This window comes from Phyllostomus discolor, chromosome 9, assembly GCF_004126475.2.
Source record: "Phyllostomus discolor isolate MPI-MPIP mPhyDis1 chromosome 9, mPhyDis1.pri.v3, whole genome shotgun sequence".
Lineage (NCBI taxonomy): Eukaryota > Metazoa > Chordata > Mammalia > Chiroptera > Phyllostomidae > Phyllostomus > Phyllostomus discolor.
This window is the reverse complement of record NC_040911.2, coordinates 73,250,431-73,263,597: the sequence shown is the minus strand read 5'-3', so window position 1 is coordinate 73,263,597 and position 13,167 is coordinate 73,250,431. Positions and strand designations below refer to the sequence as shown.

General features: G+C 36.1%; 1 pseudogene; it reads right to left on the bottom strand.

The window, feature by feature from the left end:
* Positions 1-1,383: 1,383 nt before the first annotated feature.
* On the bottom strand, positions 1,384-2,379 carry LOC114507045 (annotated as a pseudogene).
* Between the last annotated feature and the right edge of the window lie 10,788 nt (positions 2,380-13,167).

The window sequence follows — 13,167 nt, the reverse complement described above, 5'->3', positions numbered from 1 at the left end:
CTGAGTGGGTTTGTACGTAATGTTTACTGCTCCATATGTCTTAAGATTCTATAACACATACACATACTATTTTTATATTTTAAAAAATATGACACTTTTTTAAAAAAGATAGTATATTAGAGTATTCTGAAACACATCCCCAACAAAATAAATACAACTTTTTAATAAAAATGCCATTGCAACAAGTTGGAAAACTGACTAGTTATTAAATAAATGGTTGTGTGTTTACTGGATATCCATATAAAATAATAGTTTGCTTTTTAACTCACACCATACACAAACATATTAGTTCCAGGTAGATCAAAGATTCAGGTTAAAAAAGTGTAAAATGGTTATTTAAAACAATTCTGGTCAATATAAATATAATGTTAGCCAAATTTTTATTGAGGCATAATTTATATGCTATACCATCCATCCACTTAAATGATAGAAGTTAATGATTTTTTACTGTATTCACACAGTTGTGCACCCATCACCACAATCAACTTCAACATCTCATCAGTATCCCTCAAAAAGCCTATAACAGTAGCATTCACCCTCAGTTACCCCCAAACTCTCTATCTCTAGGAAACCACTGATCTACTTTCTATATTTGTATATTATGGACATTTCTTTGAAATAGAATCACCGAATATGGTATTTGGTGACTTTATTTTCACTTTGCATGTTTTTAAGATTCATACATGTTACAACATGCATAAATACTTTATTCTTTTTATGGCCAAATAATATTACATTTCAAATATACCATTGTGTTTATCCATTCATAAGTTAGTAGATATTTGGATTGTCTCCATTTTTGACTATTATAAATGATGCTGCTATGAACATCCACATACAAGTTTTTGTGTACACATATTATCTGCATGACTCTTAGGTATATACCTTGAAATGGAAATTCTGGGCCATATGGTAACTATGCTTTAACTTTTGAAGAAGTGGTTTCCAATGTATCTGCACTATTTAGTACTGTTTCAAAAACCATTGCCTGCCACAAGGTCATAAAAATGTACAAATATTCTAATTTCTCAGCATTTTAGCCAACACATTATTATCTGTCATTTTAATTGCAGCTACCTTCATGTGGGTGAAATGTTATATCACATGTGGTTTTAATTTGTATTTCCTTGATGTTTGCATGTTTTCACATGCTTATAGGCCCAGGGCATACATATGTTCTTTAGAGAAATGTCTACTCAGATTTTTTTGGCCAATTTTTAAGTTGGTTGTTATTTTCATTGTTGAGTTTTCAGAATTCTTTATATAGTCTCAATACTGTTATCAAAATTATGACTTGAAAATATTTTTTTCCCTTCTCTGTTAAGTTCTCTTTTTCTTTCTTTCTTCCTTTTTCTTTGCATTCACAATATCCCATTAAGTGGCTATTAAGAGTTTATTATAAATTTGTTTCACAGGCTACAGGGAAATAAAAGGACTGTGTACAGTCTTTTGGGAAACAGGCAGGGAGCTGAGGAGGGCCAAGGTGAGTCTAGGGCCTTGGTGGGTGCATTCCCAGGGGAGGGGGCCCTGTAAGGGAAAGCAGACAACCGGTGAGAAGTAAGACCTGCAGAGTAACGGTGAGACTCCAAAACAATGGCATAACAAACAAACAGGTCTGTGGTAACGTGGCCCTGGGGAAACAGGCCCATGCCTCTGTGGAGTTACTTTCATAACTCTGCAACCAAGAGTCAAAGAAGGCCTCACATTCTTGGGGGCAGGGGCTGCATTCCTGGAAGGGGCATGCCTATTGGAGGTCCTCCTCCAGGAGGAATACCCATTGGGGGACCCATGGGAGTCCTTATACCAAAAGGTGGGCCTATCATGGCTGGAGCAGATGCCCCTCAGCCTACACATGCAGGAGGACCCCCATGGCCCAGTGGGTACTGGGTTGGGGCCCTTGCAATACTGGCTGTGGCGGCAGCCACAGCAGCTACAACAGTGCCTCTTCTCTGTGGGGTCATCACCTGTTGGGATAGCCCACCAACCCCATGAACTGGCCCAGCAAGTCTTGCAGGGGCCTAGGGCATGAGGACACCAGCTGGGGTTCCTCTGCCTGCAGCTCTGCTGATCCCTAGGCCCCCAGCAGCTCCAGCAAGTGGCACTCAGGCAATGCTAGTATCTTTGGGAGGAGGTCTCTCTACTGTCATTGAGACCAGGTTCTTCCCTCCAAGCAGCACCAGACCAAGGGCTCTCTTCTCTCACTGCTTGTTTTGAGTTCTTTGGCTTGATCTTCCTGAATTCATCACAATCACATAAGATCAAGTGCACATGCTTGTCAAAAGCCTTGAAGGTGCCAATGAAGATACAACCATCTTGTAAGATGCACTTTATCCTGTAGTCGATCCCCTGCAGCATCCTCCTGCTCTTGTCCACAGTCATGGTGATGGTTTGGATGGCTCTGATTCCCCTCAGATTTGCCTGCACATAGACCCAGCTGCCCTCCACCAGCTCACTTCCTGCCACCACTGCCAGAAATTGATTTTTATTTCTTAATATTGGCTTTTGAAACAACAACAAAAATTTAACTTAGCTCTCTCTCTCTTTTTTTTTTATTTTTGGCACTTGTGCTTCTGGTGCCCTAAGATGTTGTCTAAATCTAAGTAAGAAATATTTACTCTTATATTTTCTATTACACTAACAGTTTTACAATTTTAGCTCTTGTATTTATGTCTATGATCTATTTCAAATTAATTTTTACACTATGTGAAGAAAGGGTCCAACTTCATTATTTTGCATGTAGGTATACAGTTATCTAGCAAAATTTATTGAAAAGACTATTCCTTCCTTTTTGAATTGCCATAACCCCTTGGTGAAAACCAATAGACTATAAATACGAGGGCTTATTTCTGGACTCTTGATTTTATTCCATTAATCTATATATGTCTATCTTTATGACAGTACCATATTTCTTGATTACTGTAGCTTTGTGTATATTTAGACTGTGAAGTAAATATTAAAAAGAAACAAGCAAACTTAATTTAACTGTATATTTTACTTAATGCAATAAATCTCAAATATCATTTTAACATGTAACCAATATTAAAATTCTTAATACTTTAATTTTTTCAAAATTCAAAGTTCTATATGTATAGCATGGTTTAGACTGTGTATTTCTAGTTTGCAATAACTATATGTGGCCAGTGGCTACCATATTGAATAGCACTTCTTTAGAAAAAACATGGATAAATATTTTTATAATCTTGTGGTAGACAATGATTTTTTTAAAGATTTTATTTATTTATTTTTAGAGAGGGAAGGGAAGGAGAAAGAGAGAGAGAGAGAAAAATCAATGTGCAGTTGCTGGGGGTCATGGCCTGCAACCCAGGCATGTACCCTGACTGGGAATTGAACCTTTGCTCACAGCCCACGCTCAATCCACTGAGCTATGCCAGCCAGGGCTGACAATGATTTTTAAACAAGAAGATAAATTGTTCCTGTTTATGAAAATATTGTTTATGTTATTATTATTGAGTGATTATTAAAGCATGTTATAGACTGGAGGTCTAATTTCAGTACATATATTCAGAGTACTCATATCCAAAACCTATATACTATTTCTTCAAATCAATGAGTAAAAAACAGACAATCCTATTATTTTTTGAAATACTAAAGGTCTTAATTGAGGATTTCACAAAGTGTATGATAGTTTGTTGAACGTTATTATCACAGAAATGCTATTAAAAAACACAAGAAGATACCAACACTATCCAACTCCTATAATGGGAAAAAAAGTGACAACTAAGTGTAGAACAACCAGGACTCATACACTGTTTGTGGGAATATATCTTTATATGACTGTTTGGAAAAATTATTTGGAAGTGTCTACTAATACTAAACATTTCTTTTTCTGTACAACTTCAAGTATCATATATACCAAACAGAAATGATTACATATGCTCAAAAGAATGCTCATTTCAGTAGTTTAAAGTTGCCCCAAATTGAACAGACCTGAACACTTATCATCAATGTGATGGATGATAATATAATGATATATTCACCAATGGAATAGTATACAGCAATGGAAGAAAACAGATAAGTAGGTAAGATGTACAGGCCCAATGATGTATAATGCTCACAGATGCAATATTCAGGAAAGCAAGCCAGATGTAAAAATGTACCTATTGTATTATCCCGTTTATATGAATCAAAGGAGTAGTAAACAAATTTGTGGTATTAGCTGAAAGAATAATGAATATTTCATGGAAGATACTGATTGGAAAAGACAAGAGAGAGCCTTTCAGTCTGTGGGAAATTTTCTGTATCTTGATTTGTGTGATTGCACAAAAGTAGGCATATGTAAAATTTCATCAGTTGGTGCACCTTAGATTTGTGCATTTTACTGCATGCATGTTACACCTCAACATAATGTTTGAAAATTTTAAAAATATAATATGAGGTAATAAAAGATTTCTGTAGGTCAAATAACCCAAAAGTGATAGGAATAAAAATTTAATGATGTAGAAGATAAGTCTTTTCAAGGAAATAAAAATTGGTTGGACTAGAGCATGATATAGTCTTCTTAAGCTGTTTTACCCCTCATTTTAAGTAAATTTGGTTTGAGTTTAAATTATTTTTATATTATGGCAGTTTGATAGCTAAATTGCTTTCATGATTTGAAATCTCTGGATATATTTAAGGGCAGGAAAAAATAATTGCTATAATGAGTAAAAATGAACTCATTCTGCCTCAAACTCACAAAGGTAAGAGGACATTAATGGAGCTTTTCATTTCAATTTAAAAGCACCCTTCATGGTAGAAACCTCTTTCCATATAATTTGATGATCCAGGAAAAGTTTTTGAGAATGGTGAACTAGTGTGTTGGATGTAGCTAGGAAGAAAGAAGAAAGAGTAAGTGGGTTGATTTAGCCACTAAATACACAGGAGCATTTCTCCTATCAGAGCTGGGCTACAAAAAGACAAAATGAAGGCAGATACATGCACATTAGATGTGGCACAAAAAGAACAGATAGTAGTTTGCTGTGGCTCTTTGTAAAGGATTCACTTGCTCTTAGATAGGGAAAGAAAAATGAATAAATAAAATAAGTCAGATTATTTACAAAGACCCAGGAAAATATCTGGCCAGTTTCTTTCTATTCTATCTGGCAATTATTTAAGGCTTGCATCTTAGAAGAGACCCTCTAGAAGCAAAGTTTGAAATAGGAATATATTTGCTTGTGCTTTCTTGATGGAGTACTTTCAAGTGAAATTTGTGAAGAAATGAAGGAGGAAGGATAGGGCAGCTTAAGAAGTTAGGCATAGATATGGGCCCAGCACTGTCAGAACTAGGCTTAGCCTAATAATATAGGGAGCCCTGGAATAGGACTCAACCACAGAGGTGCCATAACCACAGGCAAAGTGGGTGTGTTTGTTAACTGATATCAGTTAATCCTATAGGCTTGGCAGAGGGAGAAGGGGAAGCAGTGAACTGTTAGCAGCATTTGCTTTCAGCATATGAGAAATGGGCCCCTGGCCAGGTGAAATAGAAGTGGGAGGGGTGGCAGTAGTATACACTTTCCAAAAGCATAGAAATAGATGTCTTAAACTAATGATCAAGAGCCAACCTGGCTTCAAGTTTAAGTTTAAATAGTCAATTTTAATTGACTATTTCTTTCTATGAAATTACACTTTTGTTTAAGCAATACTGTCTATGAAACTATCTGTTTGGGCTGCTATATTCTTAATATATAGTCAAAAACTTGTATGAACATTAAGAAAAGGAAAGGATGTTTAAGTTACTCTGGCTCAACCAATAACCAAGAGAGAATAATGAGTTACCCTATATTTCTCACTAAGACATAAACCATAATGTCTAGACACAAATGCCTTCTGCAGAATTTCAAAGCCAATGGTCAATGATTACAGAAAACAGTGGCAGATAAGAAGGTATCTCAAAGAATTTCAAGGCAGCTTAATTGTTTCTAGACGCAACCATATCTCTTCTATGCATTCTTTCCATTTGATGTAAAATTGTTAATCACTGAAATGTGTGCATCAAAATTGAAACTTCTTATGTACCAAATGCACTTTTTCTTACTTTTCTGTCTATATAAGCATCACTTCTCTGAAGTTGAGGTACTGTTTCAAGGCTTCTTGAAGCTGTACTGTTGAGCTATAGGCCTCAGTGAGGCCCAAATAAGACTCTTTCTTAAATTTATAGAGATTCAGTTACCTTTTTGTTGACAATATTTAGACAAAATATTGTTATCAGTAGTACACTTACCATTATTTGAAAAGCATTGTTTTAAGGGGTGCTAAATGTCACATTTGATCTCCAAATATGATCTTTATTACAGCAAACTTATTATGCTGTTTGAAGCTACCATTACAAAAGCTTCATCTTTGCCCTAGAAGGTTCTATACTAAAAAATGAGTCAACAGAGAAAGGAAATCATTATCAGACATTATCATAATTAATCTTACTGCTCATTTAAGGCAAGGCTCTCAGAAGAAGGAATACTGGAGAGGTCAATTTTGGTATTTGTGAGGATATCATAGATCCTTCCAAGAGTGGTATGCTGACAGAGTTAAAGAAGAGAATGAGAATATCAGTGTGTATATATACATAAAGGAGGCTGAGAAGAAGTGATCATGATGTCAAGGGAAGTTTCAAAATGCAACCTGGCTACACTTCAATCATTAATTAAGATGATTAAGATATATTGGTGTTAGTGAAAATATAGACATGTAGATGAATGGAACAGAATACAAATCACACCTGTACAGTCAATTTGTTTATGATAACATTTCCAAGGCAATTAATGAGCAAAGAAAATCTTCCAGGAGATAATCCTGGATAAATTGAATAGTTATACAAAAAAAAAAAAAATCCTTGACTATTACCTGACTCCACACACAAAAATAAACTCCAAATAGATTATGAGCATAAGTATAAATTTAAAACTACAAAATTTGAACAATGAAACAGGAAAAGATATCTGTGAACTTAGGGTAAACAAAAATTGCTTCTACAAGAAGCATGAACCAAAAAAAAAAAAAAAACTGCTGGGAGTGGAGCTGAATTTGGGGAGTAGCTATCTGCTGTGCTGAAAACCTCTGGAAACTGCCTAAGGAGCTGAAAGTAGGTGGAAATGGTGAACACCAGGATACACACTGGAAGAGGGAACCCAACAACAAAGGAACCACCAACAGATAACAACAGAAGAGGGTGAAGGAGGGAGTGGAAACCACACACACCTCAATCAAGGACCTATCTGGAAATACAACTAAATAGTGGATAAATACACTGAACAGTGGGGAAATACAACTGAACAAGAGCAAGAGAGAATCCTCAAAACCTTGCACACGTGGAAGCACCAACTTCAGCACAACCTGCCTTCATCAGCACAACAAAATACAAGAAGTGGTGGACAGAGTGACTCTTAGTTAACCAGCTGGTGGAAAGGACCCACCAAAGAAAGACCCCGCAACAATGAAAACCCAAAAGACAAACACAGAGCCAACTTAAATGACAACCCAAGACCAGTGAGCTCAGGAGATCAAGGAGACTGCACCACTGAATCTCACAGGTACTCTACCACAGAAGCTCACACCATAAACCCAGGGAGCCAGAACAGATCAATTTAAGAAGCTGAGGCTAACAAGAAGAGTCTCACAAACAATGGGAAGACAAAGAAACAATCCCCAAATGAAAGGAAAGAAGGAAGCCCCAGAAAGAATGCTAAATGAAATAGAAGCATCTCAACTATCAGATATTGAGTTCAAAGCAATGATTATCAGGAAGCTCAATGAGCTCTCAATGAGCTCACAATTAGCTACCAGAAACTACAGGGAAACTACAATGAACTCACTGCAAACTATATCAACATGAAAAAGGAAATAGAAACTATCAACAAGAGCCAAAAGGAAATGAAGAATGTAATTTCTGAACTGAGGAACACAGGAGAAGGAATCAAAAGGAGGATCAATGAAGCAGAAGATCGGATCAGAGCAAGAAAAGGAAAAGAGGCTCAGAAAGAATGAAGATGGATTAAGAGAAATGCAAGACAATATAAAACATAATAATATGTGTATAATAGGGATACCAGAAGGAGAAGAAGAGGAGCAAGGGATAGAAAATCTATTTGAAAAAGGAATGATGGAAAACTTCCCTAATCTGATGAAAGAAAAAGTCACACAAATCCAGGAAACAGAGGGAGTCCCAATCAAGAGAAACCCAAAGAGGCCCACTTCAAGACACATCATAATTAAAATGGCAAAATTCCAACACAAAGAAAGAATCTTAAAGGTAGCAAGGGAGGAACAAGAAGTAACATACAAGGGAGCCCTGATAAGGTCAGCAGCTGACTTCTCAATGGTAACGCTCCAAGCCAGAAGAGAATGGCAAGAAATATTCTGGGTAATGAGAACCAGAGGTCTGCAACCAAGGCTACTTTGCCCAGCAAGGCTCTCAATCAATATAGAAGACAAAATAAGGAGCTTCCCAGACAAAAGAAGTCTGAAAGAATACACCTCCACCAAACCAGCTCTGCAAGAGATGCTAAAGGAAATTCTTTAAGGAAAGGAAGAAAAGGAGAAAGAGATAGAGGAACACAGGTACGAAAATGGCAATGAATAAGTACCTATCAATAATAACCTTAAATATAAATGGATTAAATGCTCCAATCAAAAGACATAGAATAGCTGAATGGATAAGAAACCCACACATATGCTGCCTACAAGAGACCCACCTGAAGACAAAAAGACCTACACAGACTGAAAGTAAAGGGCTGGAAACAAATTTTCCAAGCAAACAGAAAGGAAAAAAAAAAGCCAGGGTAGCAACACTTATATCAGACAAAATAGACGTAAAAAAAAGGGTCATAAAGAGAGACCAGGAAGGTCACTTCATAATACTCAAGGGAATAACTTACCAAGAAGACATAAACATTGTAAATATATTTGAAACCAACATAGGAGCACTCAAATGCATGCAAAAAAAATCTTAGAGAACTTCAAGAAAAATATTGACAGCAACACAATTATAGCGAGGAATTTTAATACTGCACTGTCAAAAATGAACAGAACTTCCAAATGAAATATAAACAAAAATTTTGTGGCATTGAACAATGCCCTAGATGAAATGGACTTAACTGATATATATATAGAGCCCTTCATCCCAAAGAAACTAAGTACATATTCTTTTCAAATGCACATGGAACATTTTCAAAGATAAACCACATGATAAGACACAAAACAAGACTCAACAAAATCAAGAAAATTGAAATCATACCAAGCATTTTCTCCAATCACAAGGGACTAAAACTAGAAACCAACCCCAAGGGGAAAAACTCAAAACACTCACAATCATGGAGATTTAATAGCACACTATAAAACAATGAATGGGTCAAGAATGAAATTAGGGAAGAAATCAAAACATTGCTGGAAACAAATGAAAATGAACTCACAATAGCCCAAAACTTATGGGATGCAGCGAAGGCAGTCCTGGGAGGGAAATTCATAGCCATACATTCTGGTTCTTTAAAAAGATAAACAAAATTGACAAGCCTTTAAGCAGGCTCATCAAGAAAAAATGAGAGAAGACAAATGAACTCAATCAAAAATGAAAGAGGAGAGATTTCAACTAACACCACAGAAATACAAAGGATTGTAAGAAATTACTATGAAGAACTATATGCCAAGAAATTTGAAAACTTAGGTGAAATGCACAAATTTCTAGAAAAATATAATCTTCCAAAACTCAAGAAGAAGCAGAAAGCCTGAACAGACCAATAAAAGCAGATGAAATTGAAGCAGTAATCAAAAAACTCCCGACACACAAAAGCCCTGGACTGGATGGTTTCACAGGAGAATTCTATAAAGCATTTAAAGAAGAGCTAACCCCTATCCTTCACAGACTATTCCAAAAAATCCAAAAAGATGGAAGACTCCCAAACTTTTTTAATGAAGCCAGCATCATCATAGTCCCAAAACCAGATAAAGACACAACAAAGAAAGAAAACTTCAGGCCAATATCACTGATGAACATAGACACTAAAATGCTCAACAAAATATTGGCAAACTGCATCCAACAATACATTAAAAAGATCATACACCATGACCAAGTGAGATTCATCCCAGGGATGCAAGGATGGTTCAGTATTCACAAATCAGTAAATGTAATACGTCACATAAACAAAAGCAAAGGCAAAAATCACATCATATTAATAGAAAAAGCATTTGATAAAGTACAGCACCCATTTATGATAAAAACACTCAGAAAAGTGGGAATAGAGGGAGCATTCCCCAACATAATAAAGGCCATATATGACAGACCTACAGCCAACATCATACTCAATTGGCAAAAACTAAAGTGTTTTCCACTAAGATCAGACACAAGACAAGGTTGTCCACTTTCATCACTTCTATTCAATATAGTGCTGGCAGTTTTAGCCGTAGTGATCAGACAAGAAAAGGAAATAAAAGGCATCCTAATTGGAAAGGAAGAAACAAAACGGTCATTGTTTGAAGATGACATGATAGTGTACATAGGAAATCCTATCAACTCCACAGAAAAACTGCTCAATCCAATAAATGAATTTGGCAAAACAGCAGGATACAAAGTCAATATCCAGAAATCAAAGACATTTTTGCATACCAACAATGAAACAGCAGAAGAAGAAATCAAGAAAAAAACATCTCATTCGATATAGCAAAAACAAAAATAAAATACTTAGGAATAAACCTAACTAAGGAGGTAAAAGACCTGTATTCAGAAAACTACATAACACTAAAGAAAAAAATCAAGGAAGACACAAACAAATGGAAACATATACTGTGTTTATGGATCAGAAGAATTAACATCATCAAAATGTTTATACTACCTATAGCAATTTACAGACTCAATGAAATATTTATTAAAGTACCAATGGTATATTTCACAAATATAGAACAAACACTTCAAAAATTTATATGGAACCATAAATGACCCTGAATAGCTGCTGCAATTTTGAGTAAAAGGAGCAAAGTAGGAGGGATCACAATACCTGATACCAAACTGTATCACAAGGCCACTGTCATCAGAACAGCCTGGTACTGGCACAAAAACAGACACATGGACCAATGGAACAAAACAGAGAGTCCAGAAATAAACCCAAGTCTCTATGGTCAATTAATATTAGACAAAGTGGGCAGAAGCATAAAATGGGGTAAAACTAGCCTCTTCAACAAATGGTGTTGGGAGAACTGGACAGCTACGTGCAAAAAATATGAAATTCGAGCACCAACTTACACCATTCACAGAAATAAATTCAAGGTGGATAAAAGATTTAAATATAAGCCGTGATGCCTTTAAAGTCCTAGAGGAGAGTATAGGCAAGAAAACCTCAGATATTTCACACAGCAACATTTTTACTGATATGTCTGCTAGAGCAAGAGACATAAAGGAAAGAATAAACAAATGGGATCTCATCAAAATAAAAAGCTTCTGCACAGCTAAAGAAAACAGTATTAAAATAAAAAGTGAATCAACTGTGTGGGAAAACATATTTGCCAATGATACCTCAGACAAGGGTTTAATCTCCAAAATATATGAAAAACGTACACAACTTCACTCTAAGACAAACAACCCAATTAAAAAATGGGCAAAGGACTTGAACAGACACTTCTCCAAGGAGGACATAGAGAGGATCCAAAGACACATGAAACGATGTTCAATATTGCTAGCTATCAGAGAGATGCAAATTAAAACCACAATGAGATACCACTTCACACCAGTCAGAATGGCCATCATAAACAAAGCAACAAACAACAAGTGTTGGAGAGGTTGTGGAGAAAAGGCACCCTAGTGCACTGTTGGTGGGATTGCAGACTGGTACAACCACTATGGAAAACAGTATGGAATTTTCTGAGAAAACTAAAAATGGGTCTGCCTTTTGACCCCGCAATTCCACTGCTAGGATAATATCCCAAGAACCCTAAAACATCAATCCAAAAGAACCTATGCACCCCAATGTTCATTGCAGCACAATTTACAATAGCCACATGTAGGAAGCAACCTAGGTGCCCATCAGTAAATTAGTAAATCAAAACACTATGGTACATTTACACAATGGAATTCTATGCAGTAGAAAGAAAGAAGGAGCTCCTACCCTTTGCGACAGCATGGATGGAACTGGAAAGCATTATACTAAGTGAAATAAGCCAGGCAGTGAAAGACAAATACCGTATGATCTCACCTTTAACAGGAACCTAAACAATAAAACAAACAAACAAGCAAAATATAGTCAAAGACACTGAAATAGAGAACAGGCTGACAGTGACCAGAGGGGAGAGGGGAAGAAATTTCAGGGGAAAAGGGGAAGGGTTTACAGGAACAAGTATAAATGACACATGGACAAAAACTAGGGGGAGTGGAAATGAGAGGAAGGTGGGGAGGGCTAGGGGGTGGGCTGTGATGGGAGTAAAAGACAGAAAACTGTACTTGAACAGCAATTAAACTTTTTTTTAAAACTGGGTAAATTTGACTGCATCAAGTTAAAATTTAAAGAGCTCCTTAAAAGGCATTATTAAGAAAACAAAAAGATAATGGCAGAGTTAGAAAATATTTGCAACACACACACATCCATATATCAGACAAAAGACATGTGTTTAGGGTGTTTAAAAATGTTTACAACTCAATAAGAAGACACAAAACCTCATACACTATGGGCAAAATATGAACAGAGAATTCACTAAAGAAGATATGTAAAGAATAAGCACATGAAAAGACATTCAATATCATTAGTCATCATGGAAATGCAAACTAAAATCACAAAAACATAGCAATAAAGATTGCTTCACAAGGGAAAACAGAGAAAATGTCCTGATTTAACTTTGGGGAGTTTCTTTCTATATTTTAATATCAGGTCTTTTCAATTTTCAAGGACAAATGTAACTAGGAATCATTAACAAGGTAAGTGAAATCAAACATATATGATTTCATTAGGCAAATTTAAAAAATGATAATTCTAAAGATGCTGTTTTTCCTATTTTCCATACTGAAGTTGGCCGGTGCAGGATGCTCAGTCTGTGTGCTATTTTGGGATCCCCTGGGTTCTGACTTTCAGGCAAGGAAACAAGTAATACCAACTCACATCCCTGGCTTTGTTGTATCTATGGCTGGATATGCTTTTATATAGCTGATTCTGGAAATTTGAGGATTTAAGTTCCACTGCCTGAATAATTATCTCA